At 35.8% G+C, this 19,541-nt stretch overlaps 1 non-coding gene across 1 annotated transcript; it reads left to right on the top strand.

Moving 5' to 3' along the window:
- Positions 1-371: 371 nt before the first annotated feature.
- On the top strand, positions 372-476 carry LOC139869855 (small nucleolar RNA R71). The gene has a single exon (XR_011766429.1). It is a non-coding gene; the product is annotated as a small nucleolar RNA R71 (small nucleolar RNA).
- Positions 477-19,541: the final 19,065 nt, after the last annotated feature.

Genomic DNA, 19,541 nt, shown 5'->3' with positions numbered 1-19,541 from the left:
CTTTTGGCGATCGTTTGTGTAGTGTGTTGCATCACCACACATCGAGCAGACATCATGACCCCGCACAAAATTAAAACTACCACCCTGGTTTGGGTTGTTAAGCATGGGAGATAACATATTTATCTCATCTAATTACTTTTCTAAATTCCTAGATGCCCGTCCGAAGTGGACACTTGGTTAACATGGGATGAATTGTGAGTTTTTCATTCAACCAAAGCTTGGGTTTTTGAACCTTTGCTCAATTGCTCGAAAAATGCCCACTCATCCTCACTACTTCGAGTCATAAACACACCACCACTAGCCGCTAATAGGAATTGTCTATTTTGTGAATCTAAACCATCAAATAAACTTTGACAAGTTCTCACTCCGGTATTTCATGTTGGGGACAAGATCTAAGTAATTCCTTAAGACGTTCGTATGCTTCATATAAAAGTTCATCAGCAATTGCCTAAATGATTTAATATGCATATGAATATCTAAAGTTTTACTTATGGGGTAGAATTTCTCAAGGAATTGCTTTTTCATTACCGCCCAAGTAGTGATACTTCGTGCGGGTAAGGACAAAAACCAACACTTTGCTTTATTTTTCAAAGAGTAAGGAAATAAACGAATGCTTACCTCTTCATCTGAAAACTCGCTTACGGCTTACCTGATTTGTAGCACAAACCTCATCGAATTCCGTAATATGCTCATATGATTATTCCGATGTCGTACCTCGGTAGGTAGGTAAAATAGCGATCAACTGAGGTCGAACTCAAATCTTCGATTGTTACCGGCATTCAGAGTGGCCGGATAAGCAATGGGTGAATAATCCTCGTACTCGCCCGGTTGGTAGTACGATTCCACCCCACGCGCACACTCTCCGGCAACGACTTCATAATTTGATGGGCATCGAAGTATCAATAAAAAATGCACTAAATATTTTAGAGTAGCTGCAGTGAGAAGGATTAGTTCCACACAAGATTGTGGTTAAAAGCAAGCATTTTTCATGAGTTGATTTAATTTAAATTAAAATACTTGAATTAATTACACTAAAAGACTTATAATTTATTTATTAGAAGCAAAGAGTATAAATAAATAAAAGAGCAAAAATGCAAAGTTGTAAACAATAGAGTAAAAGCCTCTATCCTTTCTGAACCCCAGCTGTGCATTCATTCATTCAAACAACTATGATGCGTATCAAGTTTTCCTTTAATCTCATATACAAGATTTCTTAAGTTTATTAAAGTTATAATCTTTAGCACTAATTATTCAATATAAACAAATTGTCTTACCGAAGCTTGGCTTAAGTAGTATACTGGTATAGGAGTGGGATGTAACTTGGGGTACTGCCAACCCAGGTTTGATTCTTACTCCAATAAGAGAATTTTCAACCTTTGATGGTACTACCAACATCAGTGAGATTTGGGAAGGTCTCTGAGGGTGTTTTCCCAACCTTCGATGGTACTACCAACACCGTCGTGAATTGGGTTTACTCTGAACGCGTGTGTGGCTGAAAAATGAGTGCATTCGATGTCGATATAGCCGTTCAAAATAATCTAAACAAGCTGTCGTTATCCCTAACTAAATTAACTTTAAATTGGATCAAGAACAATATGTTAAAAAGTAATAACTTTTTTTACAATAATAAGAATTAATAAACTTGCATTAAACATTTACTCAAACAATTCGTAACTCATAAATCAAACGACATTCTCAATACAAATCATGAATCACATACATATTTAAAGGAACTCATAAATACAACAATCGTTTATCGGAAGGAATAGAGTAAAGAAACTTATCCAAGCATGTTGGTGATGATGAAAACGATGAACAATTGATGAACCATGATGAACGCACCTTTGATCTTGAAAATAATGAGTGTTTTGATGTTAGGATTTAGTTTTCTAGCTCTAAAACTGATTATGGGATGATTAAAATTCGTGAGTTAAGGTTTCCCTATTTATAGATATCACAAAACTTGTTCCATAAGTCGAAATCTCTCAAAATTCGGCCTTCCAAAAAAATGTTGATACGACCCGAGCGTAATTTACGCCAGGCTTGGCGTAAATTAGTATACGCCACCATGTTAAAATCTGGTGTAGAAAAACTCCAGGAAGTCTTCTGTCTTGTTCCAAAATTCCTTCCACCGTAAATTACACCAGGTCTAGTGTAATTTACGCCAGCACTATTTTCATGATTTTTCGTGTTTTTAACAGATTTTCGTGCATCGCCAGCACTATTTTCATGATTTTTCGTGTTTTTAACAGATTTTCGTGCATTCGGCTCCAATCTTCAATAATCACAAAAACCTCGAAATATCTTCATTTTTCTCTTCTAAACTTTTGCAATCTTCATCAATTAACCATAAGTATATTGCTCATGTTCCTAATTTGCAACCATCATTTATTATTTTTAATAATGTTCATCGGGTATCCCTTTACCCCAAAAAAAACATACTCAGTCTTCAAAATGATAACCAATTGGTTTACAAGACTCTATTGCAAAGCTTATTGGGAGAACTATGGCCAGGATGTTTATACAATCTTTTATAAAACCCAAATATTTCCTGCTTAATTTCAGCAGGTCCTTCGACCCATGCTCCTTTTATGCACAAACCTCTTTTGTTGTTAATTTGATGGGCTATGAAAGAGAAAGAGGAAGTGTACGTGGTGAATAAGAATAGCAGTTAAGAAACCCCAGTATTTGTTGGTTCGACATCAGGGAAGAGAAGCGACAACCGTCGCCAAAATCGGCAGACACAAACCCTAATGTTGTCTTTTTTAATTGGCGATAGATGGAGTACATATACATAAATACAACGACGGAGGTGTAAAATAAGACGGCACAAAACCGCAAGGCTTTTAGTATATAAAAGGTAATGAAGTAAAATGTGTTCATTCAAGTTTCACACACAAAAACGCCTGCTTAAAAAGTACTCCGTAATATGATTACTCTATTTTTTTGTAACAACCCGACTTCATAAACTCAAACGCGTACCCAAAAAAAAAAAAAATTCTATGTCAGTGCATCTGGACGGCGTCCAGAATCCTGGATGGCGTCCAGCTCAGAAAGGTGGGACGGCGTCCAAAGTTTGGGACGACGTCCAGCTCAAAACAACTGGGACGGTGTCCAAGCCATTGGGACGGCGTCCCAATGGTCTTCCAGCTACTAATCACGGGTCCAACTCACACGAGCGAAAAACCCTCTTCCCGACACTTTCAAACGAAAACCTTTTTACCACAAGTCAATATAAGTGAAACTAAGAGATTTTCATCATCAAATCAAGTTTTACATCAACGGGCCCACATCGCCCATTTTACGAGTTTCGTTCAAAAATACAAGTTTCGACCAAATATAAGTTTAAGTTCCAAACGACACTAGAGCATGGTGTTTGGGGTTAAACTACCCAATCTCGGTCGAACTCCAAAAGCTAACACCCAAAAGCATCCCCTAACAAAACAAGCGGGAGATCACTAATCCAATTGAACGCTCTTACCCTTGTCAACGCCCGAGCCTATAAAAAAAAGTAAACAGCGAGAGGGTAAGCAAAGCTTAGTGAATGCAATAATTATACATACATATATATAACCCATCTATTTGCAATCACAATTACCGAATACCTCGTACGAACTTGAAACTCAAAATAGCATAACATCATACCTGAAATACTTAACAAGTCGCACATTATCACAAACCGCATTAGCATATACTCAACACAATATATTTAAACAATATGCTAAACAATCAACAATCTCAATAAGGTTAACTATAACGCTATGGTGCTACCGGCTCGTGGTTCACACCATACGCAATTGAGTCATACTCTTTTATAGTGCTACCGGCTCGTGGTTCACACTCGATGCTACCGGCTCGTGGTTCACATCTTAGTTTATAGTGCTACCGGCTCGTGGTTCACACTCGATGCTACCGGCTCGTGGTTCACATCTTAGTTTATAGTGCTACCGGCTCGTGGTTCACACTCGATCACACACATGTTATGGCACTACCGGCTCGATGGTTCATACCATAACACCCACAAATAAATACGTCATATACACATACGTATAATTACTCCACTCACCTTAGAGTCTTGGTGAAAGATAACCGAACTTGCAACTTCAATGTAACGTACCTATTACATTTTAGCACATAATCAATTCACAACTCAAGTCGGTCAAGCAACTCACTCAAAAATCTAGAGTCTTTTGACCCAAGGTGCAATCCCGACCCATTTTGCATCCTTAACCCTAATAATGGGTTAACTTCACCAAAAACCCTAATTCTAGCCATTAAGGTCTTAACACACATTTAATCACCAAGTTGACTCGTTTTCATACATGCAAGACAACCTAGGTCATCAAAGACCCATTTGACCCATTTCAAGGTCAACACACCCATTTGGGTCACCCACAACCCAAATGACACCCACTAACATTAACTATAAGTGTACTAGTGATTTTCTAGGCCTTTAAGACCCATTTACCCTTTCAAAACCCTAGGTTAGTCACCATTTGGGTCTTCATGACCCAAACTTACCCAAAACCCCCAAATTACTCACAAATGGGTTTTATGTGCAACACTAACCCAAACCCTAACCCTTAAACACATTAAACTAAGGTAATCAAGTTTAGGACTTACCACCACAATCAAAACGAAGCTAACGAGGAGATGAACAACTTTAATGCTCGAGCTAGAACCCGAAACAAGCTTCTTCTTCTCCGATTTGAGCTTTCTCACACTTGAATCACACTCTCTCACTAGGATTTAAGTGGATGAAGTTTGGTGGTTAGAAATGGAGTAATGAGGCTCAACCAAACTGATCTAGGGCCTTTAATTTGTCCACCAAGTGAAATTACCAATTTACCCATCTAAAATATTTAAAAACCCAATTCTGGCTCGACAGATCATCTGGACGGCGTCCAGATTTTCTGGACGGCGTCCAGTCCTTCATAATGGGATGGCGTCCCAGATGTTTGGACGGCGTCCAAACCAAAAAGAAAACAGGATCTTACAACTCTCCCCCACTTGAACCGGGTTGCGACCTCGCAATCCACGCCGCATGACAAGCAGGAAGATAAACCAAGACAAACTCTTCGGGCTCCCAAATAAACTCGGAGCCTATACTTCGATGCCATTGGACTTTAAAAGTCCTCACCTCCTTATTTCTCAATTTCTTAACCTTTTCATCAAGTATAGCAACCGGCTCCTCAACATACTCTAACTTATTATTTAGCTCAATCTCGTCTAACAACACCCACGAAGAATCATCCGCGAGACACTTACGGAGATGGGAAACATGAAATGTATTATGGATCCCCGCAAGTTCTTCGGGTAATTCCAAACGATAAGCAACTTCGCCAACACGAGCTAAAACTTTGAATGGCCCAATAAATCGAGGAGCTAACTTTCCCCGTTTTGGAAATCGAATAATACCCTTCCAAGGCGAAACCTTAAGCATCACCATATCACCTTCTTGAAATTCGATCGTTCATCTACGCTTATTGGCATACGACTTTTGTCTATCTTGAGCCTTCTTCATATGTTCCCGAATAATATCAATCTTGTTATTCATCTCCAAAACCAAATCGGTACTCCCGATTTCCCTTTGACCCACTTCACCCCAACAAATTGGAGTTCGACAACTTCGCCCGTAAAGCATCTCATAAGGTGGCATCCTGATACTAGTATGATAACTATTATTGTACGAGAATTCCACCAAAGGCAAATGCTCATCTCAACTACCACCGAAATCAATAATGCACGCCCGTAACATATCTTCCAAAGTTTGATTCGTACGTTCGGTTTAACCGTCCGTTTGAGGATGATACGCCGTGCTCAATTTCAATTGCGTTCCCATATCTTCGTGAAACTTTTCCCAAAACCGAGATGTAAAATGGGTATCTCGATCCGAAATAATAGATATAGGAACCCCATGTCGCGAGACCACTTCCTTGATAAACAACTTAGCTAAGGCCTCCGAAGATATTGCTTCTTTAATGGGAAGAAACAAAGCACTTTTCGTCAATCTATCAACTATTACCCAAATCGTGTCAAATTGGGTTCTCGCCGTCTTAGGTAACTTTGTTATGAAATCCATGGTAATGTGCTCCCATTCCCATTTCGGGATTTCTAACGGTTGCAACTTACCATACGGCTTTTGGTGCTCGGCTTTAACTTGCAAACAAGTAACACATTGCTCAACATATTTTACAACATCACGCTTCATGCCCGGCCACCAATAATCTTTCTTCAAGTCAAGATACATTTTCATCGCGCCCGGGTGAATGGAATATTTTGACTTATGTACTTCATCAAGTAGCACCCGTCAGTAATCACCCATCTTAGGCACCCACACCCTTCCTTGAAAAGACAACAACCCACGCGAACCCATAGTAATAAACTCCAATTGGCCCACGATTCGATCCGTATGCTTGTTGTGAACGTAAGCCTCTATTTGAATCTCACCAAGCTTCACAAGAAAATCATTAGTAATAATCAAACGTAACGATCCTACTCGTATCGCCGGATGTTGACTCTTTCGACTCAACGCATTCGCGACAACGTTCGCCTTACCCGGATGATAAAGTATCCCACAATCATAGTCTTTCACCACATCCATCCATCTACGTTGACGATAATTCAAATCTCGTTGAGTGAAAAGATGTTTTAAATTCTTGTGATCCGAATAAATCGTACATTTGACACCATACAAGTAGTGGCGCCAAATTTTCAACGCATGCACAACCGCCGCCAACTCGAGATCATGAGTCGGATATCTTGTTTCATGTTCCTTTAATTGTCTAGAGGCATAAGCGATGACTTTACCTCTTTGCATTAGAACACACCCGAGACCATTTAGAGAAGCATCACAATAAACCGTCATGTCTTCTACCCCTTCTGGCAACACTAACACCGGAGCTTGACACAACTTCTCTTTTAACAATTGAAAAGCAATTTCTTGCTCGTTCTCCCAAGCAAACCTCGCGTTCTTCCTTGTTAATTTCGTCAATGAAGAAGCGATCTTAGAAAAGTCTTGGATAAACCGACGATAATAACCGGCCAATCCGAGAAAACTTCGGATTTCCGTAGGCGTATTCGGTTGTCTCCAACTCTTCACCGTCTCTATCTTCATCGGATCTACTTGAATACCGTCCTTGTTCACAATGTGGCCAAGGAATTGAACCTCCCTTAGCCAAAATTCACATTTGGAGAACTTAGCTTATAACTTCTCCCTTCGTAACGTCTTCAATACTTCACGCAAATGACATTCATGTTCGTTCATACTCTTTGAATAAACAAGTATGTCATCAATGAACACAATTACCGACTTGTCCAACATAGGATGGCACACTCGATTCATAAGATCCATGAATGCCGCCGGTGCATTCGTAAGACCGAAAGGCATAACTACAAACTCAAAATGCCCATAACGCATTCGAAAAGCCGTTTTCTCGATATCTTCCTCACGGACCCGCATTTGGTGATAGCCGGACCGTAGGTCAATCTTCGAAAAATACGTCGCACCTTGGAGTTGGTCAAACAAATCGTCAATCCGAGGCAATGGATAACGATTCTTTATCGTCACTTTATTCAACTCTCGATAATCGATGCACATCCGCATACTACCATCCTTCTTCTTTACGAATAAAACCGGAGCGCCCCATGGCGAAGCACTCGGTCGAATGAAACCCTTTTCAAGTAGCTCTTGGTTTTGATTTAACAACTCTTACATTTCCGTCGGCGCTAAACGATAAGGAGGTTTAGCAATGGGGGTAGCCCCCGGAACCAACTCAATGCGAAATTCAACTTGTCTTTCTGCCGGAACACCCGGTAACTCATCCGGAAAAACGTCTTCAAATTCATTAACCACCGGATTTTCACGAATGGGTGGTGGCTCATTACGAGTATCAACAACATGAGTAAGGAAAACCATGCCACTGGTAACAACGAGTCGACGTGCCCGTGCAAAAGTGCATATCGGCACCGGTCTCCTTCGCTTATCACCATGAATAATCAACTCTCCCCCACTTGGGGTCTTCACATGAATAAACTTATGATGACATGCAATATCGGCTCTATAACGATCGAGCCAATCCATACCAACGACAATATCAAAATCGCCCAAGGTCATTGGAATGAGATCAATTTTAAAGGTTTCGGCACCGAAAACAACATCACAATTTTCACACACATCAACCACTAGCACCGTCTTGCCGTCCGCTATTTCGACTTCTATCAGACGACTTAACTTAGCTAACGGTCTATCAAGTTTAGGCACAAATTTAGGAGACACAAACGACAAATTTGCACCGCTATCAAATAGAATTCTCGCCGGATTAGAATTAACCATGAAAGTACCTGAGACTACTTCGTTTGATTGTTTGGCTTCGTCATTGGTCATCAAATAGTTGCGACCCCTAGCCGTGCCTGCCGCTTTCTCTAATCGTTTAACATTATCATTATTCAAATCGGGACATTCCGGCCTTCGGTGCCCTTCTTTACCACAATTATAACAAGTGAGTTTGCTCGGCGCCTTGGTGCAATCACGGGCCAAGTGCCCACTTTGATTACAATTAAAACACGTGGGTCCATAACTCAAAGAACTACCCTTCTTCACGCTATTAGCACTTTTGGAACCCTTCTTGCTCTTTTTGTACGAAAAGTTCGAATGACTCGAACCTTCAAATTTTCTCTTAGAGAAAGAGAAATCGCTTTGCTTTAGGACTTCCGGTTCGAAGCCCCGGGCTAACTCAAACAATTCCTCAAAAGACTTAGCCATTCCTCGACTAATCTTACGCTTTAACTCATCGCTTAGTGTACGATAAAAATCTAGCATCAACTTGTGATCGTCGCCAACATACTCCGGGCAAAAACAAGTCTTCGCCAAAAAGGTCGACTTGAGGGTAACCAAGTCCATTGAACCTTGTCGCAAATTGTGCAACTCGTCCCATATTTTATCAAGGTCGGAAGGAGTTCGGTATTATTTGAAAAAATCTTTTTTGAACTCTTCCCACGTCAAGCTCATGCATTGCTCTTCACCATAAAACTTAATTTTATCATCCCACCACAACTTGGCCTCTTCACATAACATGCTAGAACCGTATCTCGTCTTCTTCTCGGGAGGATACTCCGCGGTACGGAAAGCCCCCTCGATGTCGGAGATCCAACATGTGCTTTTCAATGGATCTCTCACTCCATTAAACATAGGAGGTTGAGCATCCTTGAAATTTTTGTAATGGAAGTCTCGCCTCCCATATCCACCATTACCATTACCCCCTTCACCCCGAGGATGAATATTTCTAGCTTCTAATGCCTCTTCGATTGCGGCATTCATTCGCTCGTTTATTAACTCGGTTACTTGCCCATCAACCGATTCTTGGAAAACCTTTCGAACATCCTCAAGGAATTCCGCTCTTTGCTTTTTAATGATGGCCTTGACCTTGGCCGTGAATTCGGAGTCCTTGCTCGGGCTTCCATTTTCGGTATCATGACCATTTCTCGTCTTCATTCTACAAAACAGAATAGGTTAAACAACGAAACGAAGGACAAGTCTTAAATATACCACACCGCTCCATCTTGCTCAACAATCGTCGTACATCGCTTGCTTGACACGACTTGAACCCGTAACAATGGTAGCTAATCATTGTTACGCGAGCACGTCGCATTAACTCGCTAGTACAACATCTATCTCGCTTGATGATTTTAAAACACAACACAAAACAATTAGTACAAGGTTAGATCACATAACCTAGGCACTAACCACACCCGGTCCGACCCGTCTCCTACAAGTCCTGCATAAAATGCATACACAATAAAGTCTAAGTCTAGGCACCTATCTCAAGTCGCCTAAATCCCTTAGACCATGCTCTGATGCCACTTGTAACGACCCAACATCGAATAACTAAACACGACACCTTATTATTATTATTTTTTAAAACAGATAAGTAAACTGTCCAGGCCAGTTGCGCGGTGCGCGCAGACATGCGCGGCGCGCATTAACACATGAAACCAGATCAGAAATAAGACATGCCAATTTCCTGAATTCCCGCTCAATTGCGCGGTGCGCACATAGTTGCGCGGCGCACATTAGTACACAAAAAGGGCTGTTGCCAGTTTTTTTTTCATATAGAAGGCCAAAACTTCAAAACCCCAGCCACACGTCATAAATTCGATTATAACCCAAAGTAGTTTACGTAATTTCGAAGATTATAGTTCACAGAAGGGCACGACGACCGTACAACACCATGCTCGTCTTTTTTTTGGTACTTAAACTCGTGGGTCGAAAATACTTTGGTGTTGTATGGGTCGTTGTGCCCTTCTGTGAACTCTAATCTTCGAAATTAAGTAAACTACTTTGGGTTATAATCGAATTTATGACGTGTGGCTGGGGTTTTGAAGTTTTGGCCTTCTATATGAAAAAAAAACTGGCAACAGCCCTTTTTATGTACTAATGCGCGCCGCGCAACTATGTGCGCACCGCACAATTGAGTGGGAATTCAGGAAACTGGCATGTCTTATTTCTGATCTGGTTTCATGTGTTAATGCGCGCCGCGCATGTCTGGGCGCACCGCGCAACTGGCCTGGCCAGTTTACTTATCTGTTTTAAAAAATAATAATAATAAGGTGTCGTGTTTAGTTATTCGATGTTGGGTCGTTACATTTTTACTTTATAATTTAGTTCTTAGTTTTTTTTATTATCTCTTTTTTGTATTACATCGATAAGACTCTTATTCACGCTAGCACTGACATGGAGACAGTTGGGTGAAAAAGTAGGTTTTTTTACAGTAACGTGGCAATGAAGTTATATAGTGACGAATGTTAAATTTGAGTGAAGAAAAGATTTTTGGTGATTTGATAAAATATGATTGAAAATTGGGCATATAGTAAATAAATAAATAAATAAATAGTCTATGAAAATTAATGGTGGGTTCTGAATGGTGAAAAAAACCTATGACGTGTTCGTTGCTTTTCGTTATTATGGTGACTGATGCCTCTGGGGCGTCAAGGTTAGGGCGTCAGGGGCTAAGGGCATCAAATATTGTGGCATCTCACATGCCACATCAGATTTGGAGGCATTTCTTTTCGGATTTAGCGCCACGATAATAACAGTCTAAAGATACAAATGAATTACATCTTACTATTTTTAACTATTTATAGAAGTAATAGATAATTAAATTGAGAGTATGATTTTGTAGTCTCTAGTTTTTTAATCTTTTTTTTGCTCAAAAAAGATATATTAAACGGATCCGAAGATCAAACAGTACAAGCGTTACCAAGGAATCCAACGAAGAGCCCTAGTCCAACTAAACTAACCAAATCAAACGGCTCACTAACAGGGTGAACAAACCTTTTAATATAGTAAACAAAGCAAAACCAAGAGTATAACTAAAGGAAACTTAAAAACGGATATACTAATAAAAAAACAATAAAGAACAGCGGGGTAGCTGCCAAAAAATCACAAGAAGCGGGAAAATAAATCAAACCACCAACTTAAAAAGAGCAACAATACGGCCAAAAAGTACCAACCGAAAAAAACATAAAACGCAACCGGCCGGAGATAGAACCAAACCCACCATGACCTTACCGCCTACAGGTCCGGAGCCACACCTAAAAAACCAATAAATCAAACACCTGCAAAAAACCATAGTATCAATGGAGACACTCGTCGCCTGATTTTCGAGGAGAAAGAACGTCGCGAGAAGCTCTATTAGTGATGAAAAAATGTTCTGGCGACAAATGTGACAACCCGAAAATTTCCGACCAATATTAAACTTCATCTTTATATTATTCCGACACGATAAGCAAAGTTTGTTAAGTTGAATCTCAAGAATTTTAAATGTTCATACATTCATTTAACCTCGACCAAGTTTCGACGATTCACGAACTATTATATAAATGGATAAGATTTATATATATATATATATATATATATATATATATATATATATATATATATATATATATATATATATTATAACTTGAGAATATTAATAATGTATTAAATGTATAATACTTTACAGTATTTGTTCCAATATGTTTAGTAAGAGAATTATAAGATAATATCAAATGATTGAGTTTGCAAGATTCTTTATGATATGATATACATGTCTCTGTTGAGAGGTCCACTTTGAATTATGAAACCTTTCCTTTTAACGGTATTCGAAATAATTAGTAAAGGATATTACAAATAAGAACAAAAGTTGGTGAAGATTCTTGTTTGATTTCCAATACATGCTTTACTTTATTTCACTCGTGACCTTTGTTAAGTTAACAATTTATTTTTCATATTATTTTATGTGAAAGTGAAATTTGGGAACATAGATAACTTAGAAAATAGATATCGACGTTTTACCCTAAAATGATTTCATACGTATGTTTAATCTCTGGATTTTATCTCACGATTCATCAATATTTTGTGATTTAAAAACTTGAAACTTATTATGTGTATATGTAATTTTACTTTTCCAAAACATTTTTTGATATAACATTTTCCTTAAATTTTAATCTTTTAACAATAATGATTCTTAAATATATTTAGTTCTGGAAAACAAAATTATCATACTTATAAAGTTAAAATGCACTAAAACACTTTCGATTTAAAAAGAACTTTATTACTAAAACGTTTTATAAGATAACATGTTTACGAATATAAAATTTGTAGAAACTTACTTGAAGCTTTGTATTATAAATTTTGCAAATATATTTTTATTATTTCAAAAAGGTGAAGGTATTACTAATGTAATAAATTTCGAAATGATCTTAGATTATATAGCGAACTTTGAAATATTTTTAGTTTTGAAAATTATTTATATAATATATTATTAAATAAATATTTTTATTTCGAAATGAAAGTGTATATATATATATATATTTTACAATGAAATATGATTTAATATTATTTTAGTTATGAAACGACTTATTTGAAATAATATTATTAGAATAATGTGCACATGTATATATATAATGAGACGTTGATTTATAGAAGCAAATGACCATAACACTCAAGTATATAAGTTACATTTATTATGAAATAATTTATGGATGTGTAAGTCAAATTTTTAACAATGGCACACGTCGCGAAATGTAAAGTGCTAGTTTTCTAATCGTACGAAATGTCGTTTGAAAAACCGGGATCGGGACATGAGTCGAGTGACAACGTCCATGTCATTAGAACAAACATTACATTTTTACCATGCTCGTAAATAATATATTATATAAATAATTACATAGATTAAATATATATATATATATATATATATATATATATATATATATATATATATATATATATATATATATATATATATATATATATATATATATATATATATATGAGAGAGAGATGCCCACAGAACCATGCGATTCATGGCAAGATGCCCACAGAACCATGCGATCGCACGGGAATGTGGATGAGGCCAAGTGCTATAAATTTCGACCGAATTCATTTTGTTCTCTCACAATTCAATTTCCTCTCATCTCTCTGCACTCTATCCATATTTATATTTATTATTATTATTATTAATATTAAGATTAATATTATTATTAATCGTATTATTATTAGTAGTAGTATTATTATTATTATACATAAAATACTACGACGAAGTTATGAGCGAGTTATTTCAAAGAGGGTTTTTAGAGCGGGATAAAACTAAGGAAATTATGGGTTATAACTATGAAGGTTATGGGTATGGTTCATGGGTATTGTTCGTAAGGGCAACCTAGCGTTTATCATCTATGTTGCATCTACGTACTTTCCTTCAACATTGAATCTCAATATTGATACGTGAGCACTCATAACTTAACTTTTATATATTAATAGTGTATCCCTGACTAGTGCTCGAGTATATATGTTTATGCATGCTTGTATGTTTAATTTTTGTCGTTAGATAGTTATGATAATTCACGAATTCGTTGGAAAGCTGGCGAAAAATTAATAACTTTTCATTTAGAAAGCGTATGGTTTCGATGAACGGATTAAAAGATATAGTCAATTGAATTATCTATGATTTTAAGTATTATTGTTAAAATGATTATTATTATTACTATAGTCGTTATTATAGTCGTTATTATCGTCGTTATTATTATTAACTAATAATTATTATTATTATTATCACTATCATTAAAATTAATATTAGTAACATCTAATTATTATGACTAATATTATTATCATTATGAATGCGATTTAAAAGAGGACTAAAAGCTATTAAACAAGTCGAGTAAGAAATAATGAGTATAAATATCATGATTCAGTTAAAATAATATTAGGATTATGATTTAGATAAAATATCATTTTTATTATTATCATTATTATTATTAAAAGTATCGTTAAGGTTAAAACTATCAGTTTATCAAAATTATCGTTTTAATAGAAATATTATTGTTATTATAAAATATCATTATTATTATCATTTTAGTATTATTATTATTAAAAATTATCATTTTATAATTAATATCATCATTAGTAAATAAATATTGTTATTACTATTATTAGTAAAATAATAATTATTATTATTATTTCAAAATAATACAACTTTTATTCATTATTATTATTATCTATAGTATTTAAATATGTCATACAAATATATTTTCATCACACGTAATATAATTACATTAATAATACATACCACTATATTTTTATGATATTAAGTAAACTTTATAAATTTTATTACTTAAGATATATAAAAGTATATTTTTATCATATATATATTTTAATATAAATTTTTATTTATAAATCACTTTTATTATTTACTTTAATAAAATCTGATAAATATATTTAAATATATATAAAACGACTATATTTAAGTTATATAATAAACACATATAAATTTTGGAAATCATTTTTGGGCAGATTAACTTTTGTTGACTTTTGCATGTTAATCTCGAGCATTAGGATTGTGATACACTATGACCTGACCTAAATTGTTAGATAGTTATTGACCAACATATAAATATATATAATTAATATAGGTTCGTGAATCCGAAGACAACCTTGCATTTGTTCAATGCCATCATATGTATTTTTACTACGAAATATAGTATTGTGAGTTTCATTTGCTCCCTTTTACTCTTTATATTTTTGGGACGAAGAATACATGCGCTGCTTTTATAAATGTTTTACGAAATAGACACAAGTAATCGGAACTACATTCTATGGTTGGATTATCGAAATTGAATATCACCCTTTTAGCTTGGTAGCCTAAGAATTAGGTAACAGACCCCCTAATTGATACTAATCCTGAAGATAGATCTATGGGCCTAACAAACCCCATCCAGGTTATGGATGCTTTAGTACTTCGATTTTATATACAGATGAGTGTACCTGTATATTTGGGGATATTCTATATGCATTTGTTAATGTCGGTTACCAGGTGTTCATCATATGAATGAATTTTATACAGATAAGTGTTCCTGTATTATAATTTTTTTTGCAGATGAGTGTTCCTGCAGTTAACTATAAAAATTAAATCTTGTGGTCTATTAAAATTATGGAAATGATTATTATGATAAACTAATGAACTCACCAACCTTTTGGTTGACACTTGAAAGCATGTTTATTCTCAGGTATTAAAGAAATCTTCCGCTGTGCATTTGCTCATTTTAAAGATATTACTTGGAGTCATTCATGACATATTTTGAAAGACGTTGCATTCAAGTCATTGAGTTCAATAAAGATTATTATTAAGTAAATGACAGATTAAGTCATTTATAGTTTGGATTTTATGAAATGGTATGCATGTTTGTCAACTTACGATGAAATGAAAGTTTGTCTTTTCAAAATGAATGCAATCTTTGTAAATTGTATCATATAGAGGTCAAATACCTCGCAATGTAATCATATGTTATTGTGTTCGTCCTTATGGATTAGGACGGGTCGTCTCATGTGATATTAGAGCGGTGGTCTTAGCGAACCAGGTCTACATTAGTGTGTCTAACTGATAGTCGTTAGGATGCATTAGTGAGAGTCTGGACTTCGACCGTGTCTGCATGTCAAAAGTTTTGCTTATCATTTTTGTCGGAAATTACCTACTTATCATCTTAAGTTTATACGCATCTTACTTCATTGATTGCATGAATAGTGTATAGACAAAATTCATATCTCAGCGTATCTGCTAATTAATTTCTTAGCGTATCTGTTACTGTAAACTTTGCCTGACATATTTCGTAAATTTCTACGTAATCTACGAAATCTTTTGTTTTATATATATAGATATTCTATGTGAGTAGAATACCATCCGATAGTCGGAAATCATTTCATATCAAAAAATCCTTTATTCAATCGTACGAAATGGAACTCGTCACTAGTTCAAGTCCCTCGAATTCCGATATGGAGTTTCACTCGAGCTCCGAAAGTAGTGTGACTGGAATGGATCAACCAATCATCCATCATCTATTCTGGATGAATTGGGGATGGGTTCGTAGCCTCCTCAATCATTGGAGACAAGAAGAAGGTAATCCCTTCCATCCACTACATTGCCCTCTTGGCGAAGAACCTGAAGCACTTACCGGCGAACCTGTCCGAGACACCATTTTCTCTCTCATTTCCAGAGTGTCTCGTCACGATTATATATTATCTCAAATCCTATATCTTATTCACCCGCTCGTTCGAACCACTGATCATTCCGGTGTAATAGAAGAAGTCAATGAGCTTCGCGCTCGGGTAGTGGCTTTGGAGAATATGGTGCAAAGGTTACAATCACCAGCAGCAGAACCAACTGCAACAGTACCACCATCAGCAACACCAACAGTACCATCACCACCACCAACAACAACATCCGCATCCCACACTTCAACCTCATAATTTGTACCTCGAGCATCAACGTCATACGCACCATAGATACCAGGTAGTACCAACAACAATAACCGATGAAGTATTAATCTATAACTTCATTGAAGAAACATTCTGCGTCAATTATGTAATCTCCAAAGTCTTAGAGATTATCTATTCTAGCCTTAACCAGAAATCAGATGTGTGAAATGAGATAATAAAAAGGGAGAGTAAAAACCCTGACAAGGAATGGTGTACGAATTATAAGCTAGACTTGTTTTACCAACAGCATCAACAGTACCGTCAGCATCACCAGCACCGTCAGTGCCAACAGCACCTATAACATCACAAGCTTCGTCAGTTCAAGAATCACAGTGGACATCATTACGAATCAACAACGAGTATATTGTGTCAATGAGTTATGAAGTATTAACTCATTTCCTCTAAAGAATTTATATGTATATCTTATATATATAAATTTTGAAACCATCATAAACCTTTTCGTACTAAACTATTATGTACGAATTGAAAAAAGGTAGATACTACTCAATTAAATTTATATTACTAATATGCTATAATCCTTCGATTAATGACTTAACCATCATTAACCACAATCTCTGTTTCAAATCCATGAATTCCGTTTCATAATAAACCATGTGTATTATTCAATTATATATTTGATTTTACACTATCATCTTCGATGTGCTCAAAATTTTCTAAACAATATTATTCGTACTTTACGAAGTTTGCAAGAATTCCTCAAACATCAACATCCGTTACCAAAGAATATCAATAAGAATAAATAATAAAGTATTGATCACAATAGATAAATACTCTGTGGAGATTATGTAATCTCTAATGTTTTAAAAATTATTCATTTCTAGTTCCAGCTGAAAATCAAATGAGTTTAATTTAATATTAACTCATTAAATCTGTATTACATCTGAAGAAAATATATACATATTTTCATAAATACTGTAATAAAATTCTCTTGTACAAAATATTACTTGTGAAATTTTTTTTTAACGGTAGGTAATACCCGAGAGATCTATAAATTTACAATTAATATGACACATTCTTCGATTCTGATTCAACAATCATCAACTATACTCACTACCTTCACAATGACATACATTCTTTCATAGAAATCAAAATAACCATTCTCATCCAAATTTGATTGCATAATCTGATTTTGACAAATCAAAATCCAAGTCAAGACTTAACAGAAGACATCACTCTTAGAATTCTTACATCTTTCAAAGCTATACTTTGACTTCAAAACTATGCTAGAACATCATTTCTATTCATAGAACCCAGAAAAGTATTTGTATCATTTAAAGTTCTAGAACATCATATGAATATTAACGATTACAATCTATGATCAAATCCCTCGAAATTCCTGAAGACACTTCAAATAATGAATCATCGAGATGATGATCCAACCACATATTACCCACAGTTATGTACCTGAAAAACTCTTGAAACCAAAGTCATAGTTTAACACGTATGCGTGTCAGACCTTTTGGCATTTATTAGCTAAAATAACTTTTCAATCCTGTTTCAAAATAGACAGTTTTGTCACAGCTTCAGCAAGTCAACTTCAACTTCTCAGTCGAAACAGTCTTATTATAACCTCGATTTATACGTTGCCCTTTCGCCAACGTTATCGGGGAACCGTTTACGTCCACCACATTAGCAATAAATTTACCAACAACTTTACTGATCTTTGACTTCTTGAAAAATCATTATATTTAACGAAATCCCATCATTTACTCATCCGCATCTTGTAACAAGAATTGTCATACCAATTACTGGGAATCAGCAATCAGTATTTTGAAATCTCGCAGCATGTCTACGCCAACAGTTATATGTGTACATATAACGTCTATCTCCTAGACTTACATACTTCGAATATGAAGTTTCTGGAAAAAAAAACCCTAAACTGCGAACTAGTTCTCGAAATCTTAAAAATGCTGATGAAGCAGCAAAAACTGTAAATGACCTCAACAGTTGAGAGTTTGATAATAAAGAATAAGATGTTAGAAAAGCTCAGAAAAAGAGAAGGTTTGGAACTAGAAAACGGATTGAGCAAACCATGAAGGAGGCTGTGGACAAATCACAAAGACTAAACTGGCCTTCAAAGAATCCAAATGATTCAGTGTCTGCTAAAGTTGTTATCTAATACCTTGCTCCTGAATCTAAACCCATTGCGGACAATATCCTTCATCATCCTCTGATCTTAGATATTCTAAGATATCATCGTATCTTTCATTATAAATATCCTCAATATTTCTGAAGATATTTTCATGACTATTCTTATCTAAAATAATTCATCTATTCGCACTATCTGCATTACATCATAAAAGAAACTATTTTAGTTTCTAAATTCGGAACCCTTCGAGTTTAAAATATGAATGATTTTGAAGTGGCGTTGGGAACTGAAGCATGAGTTAGTATAATATAATGACACTTGATCAACGTGATTATATTACAGTAAGTAATACTGAGTTTCTAAATGGGACATGACGATTCACAGACCATACCATCATTATGTGCCATGTTACACGACTCTTGTATTCTATTTAACCTCTAAACTATCAAGAAAGTATTTTTCCTGATGATTCGGTCTTTTCCGAGGTATTCTGATAATTTGACAAATCAAGATCGTGCCATTACAATTTCCTTCTTAGAACATTAACTATGTTCATTCCGAAATTCATATCTGTGAATTCTGGACCATTACATGCGGTGCTTAATGGATAGAAGAGAAAAACAGAGCATGAAGCTCCGA

The sequence above is a fragment of the Rutidosis leptorrhynchoides genome, chromosome 9 (assembly GCF_046630445.1).
Source record: "Rutidosis leptorrhynchoides isolate AG116_Rl617_1_P2 chromosome 9, CSIRO_AGI_Rlap_v1, whole genome shotgun sequence".
In the NCBI taxonomy this organism is placed as follows: domain Eukaryota; kingdom Viridiplantae; phylum Streptophyta; class Magnoliopsida; order Asterales; family Asteraceae; genus Rutidosis; species Rutidosis leptorrhynchoides.
Note: the sequence above shows the minus strand (reverse complement) of the source record. Positions and strands in the feature narration are given on the sequence as shown.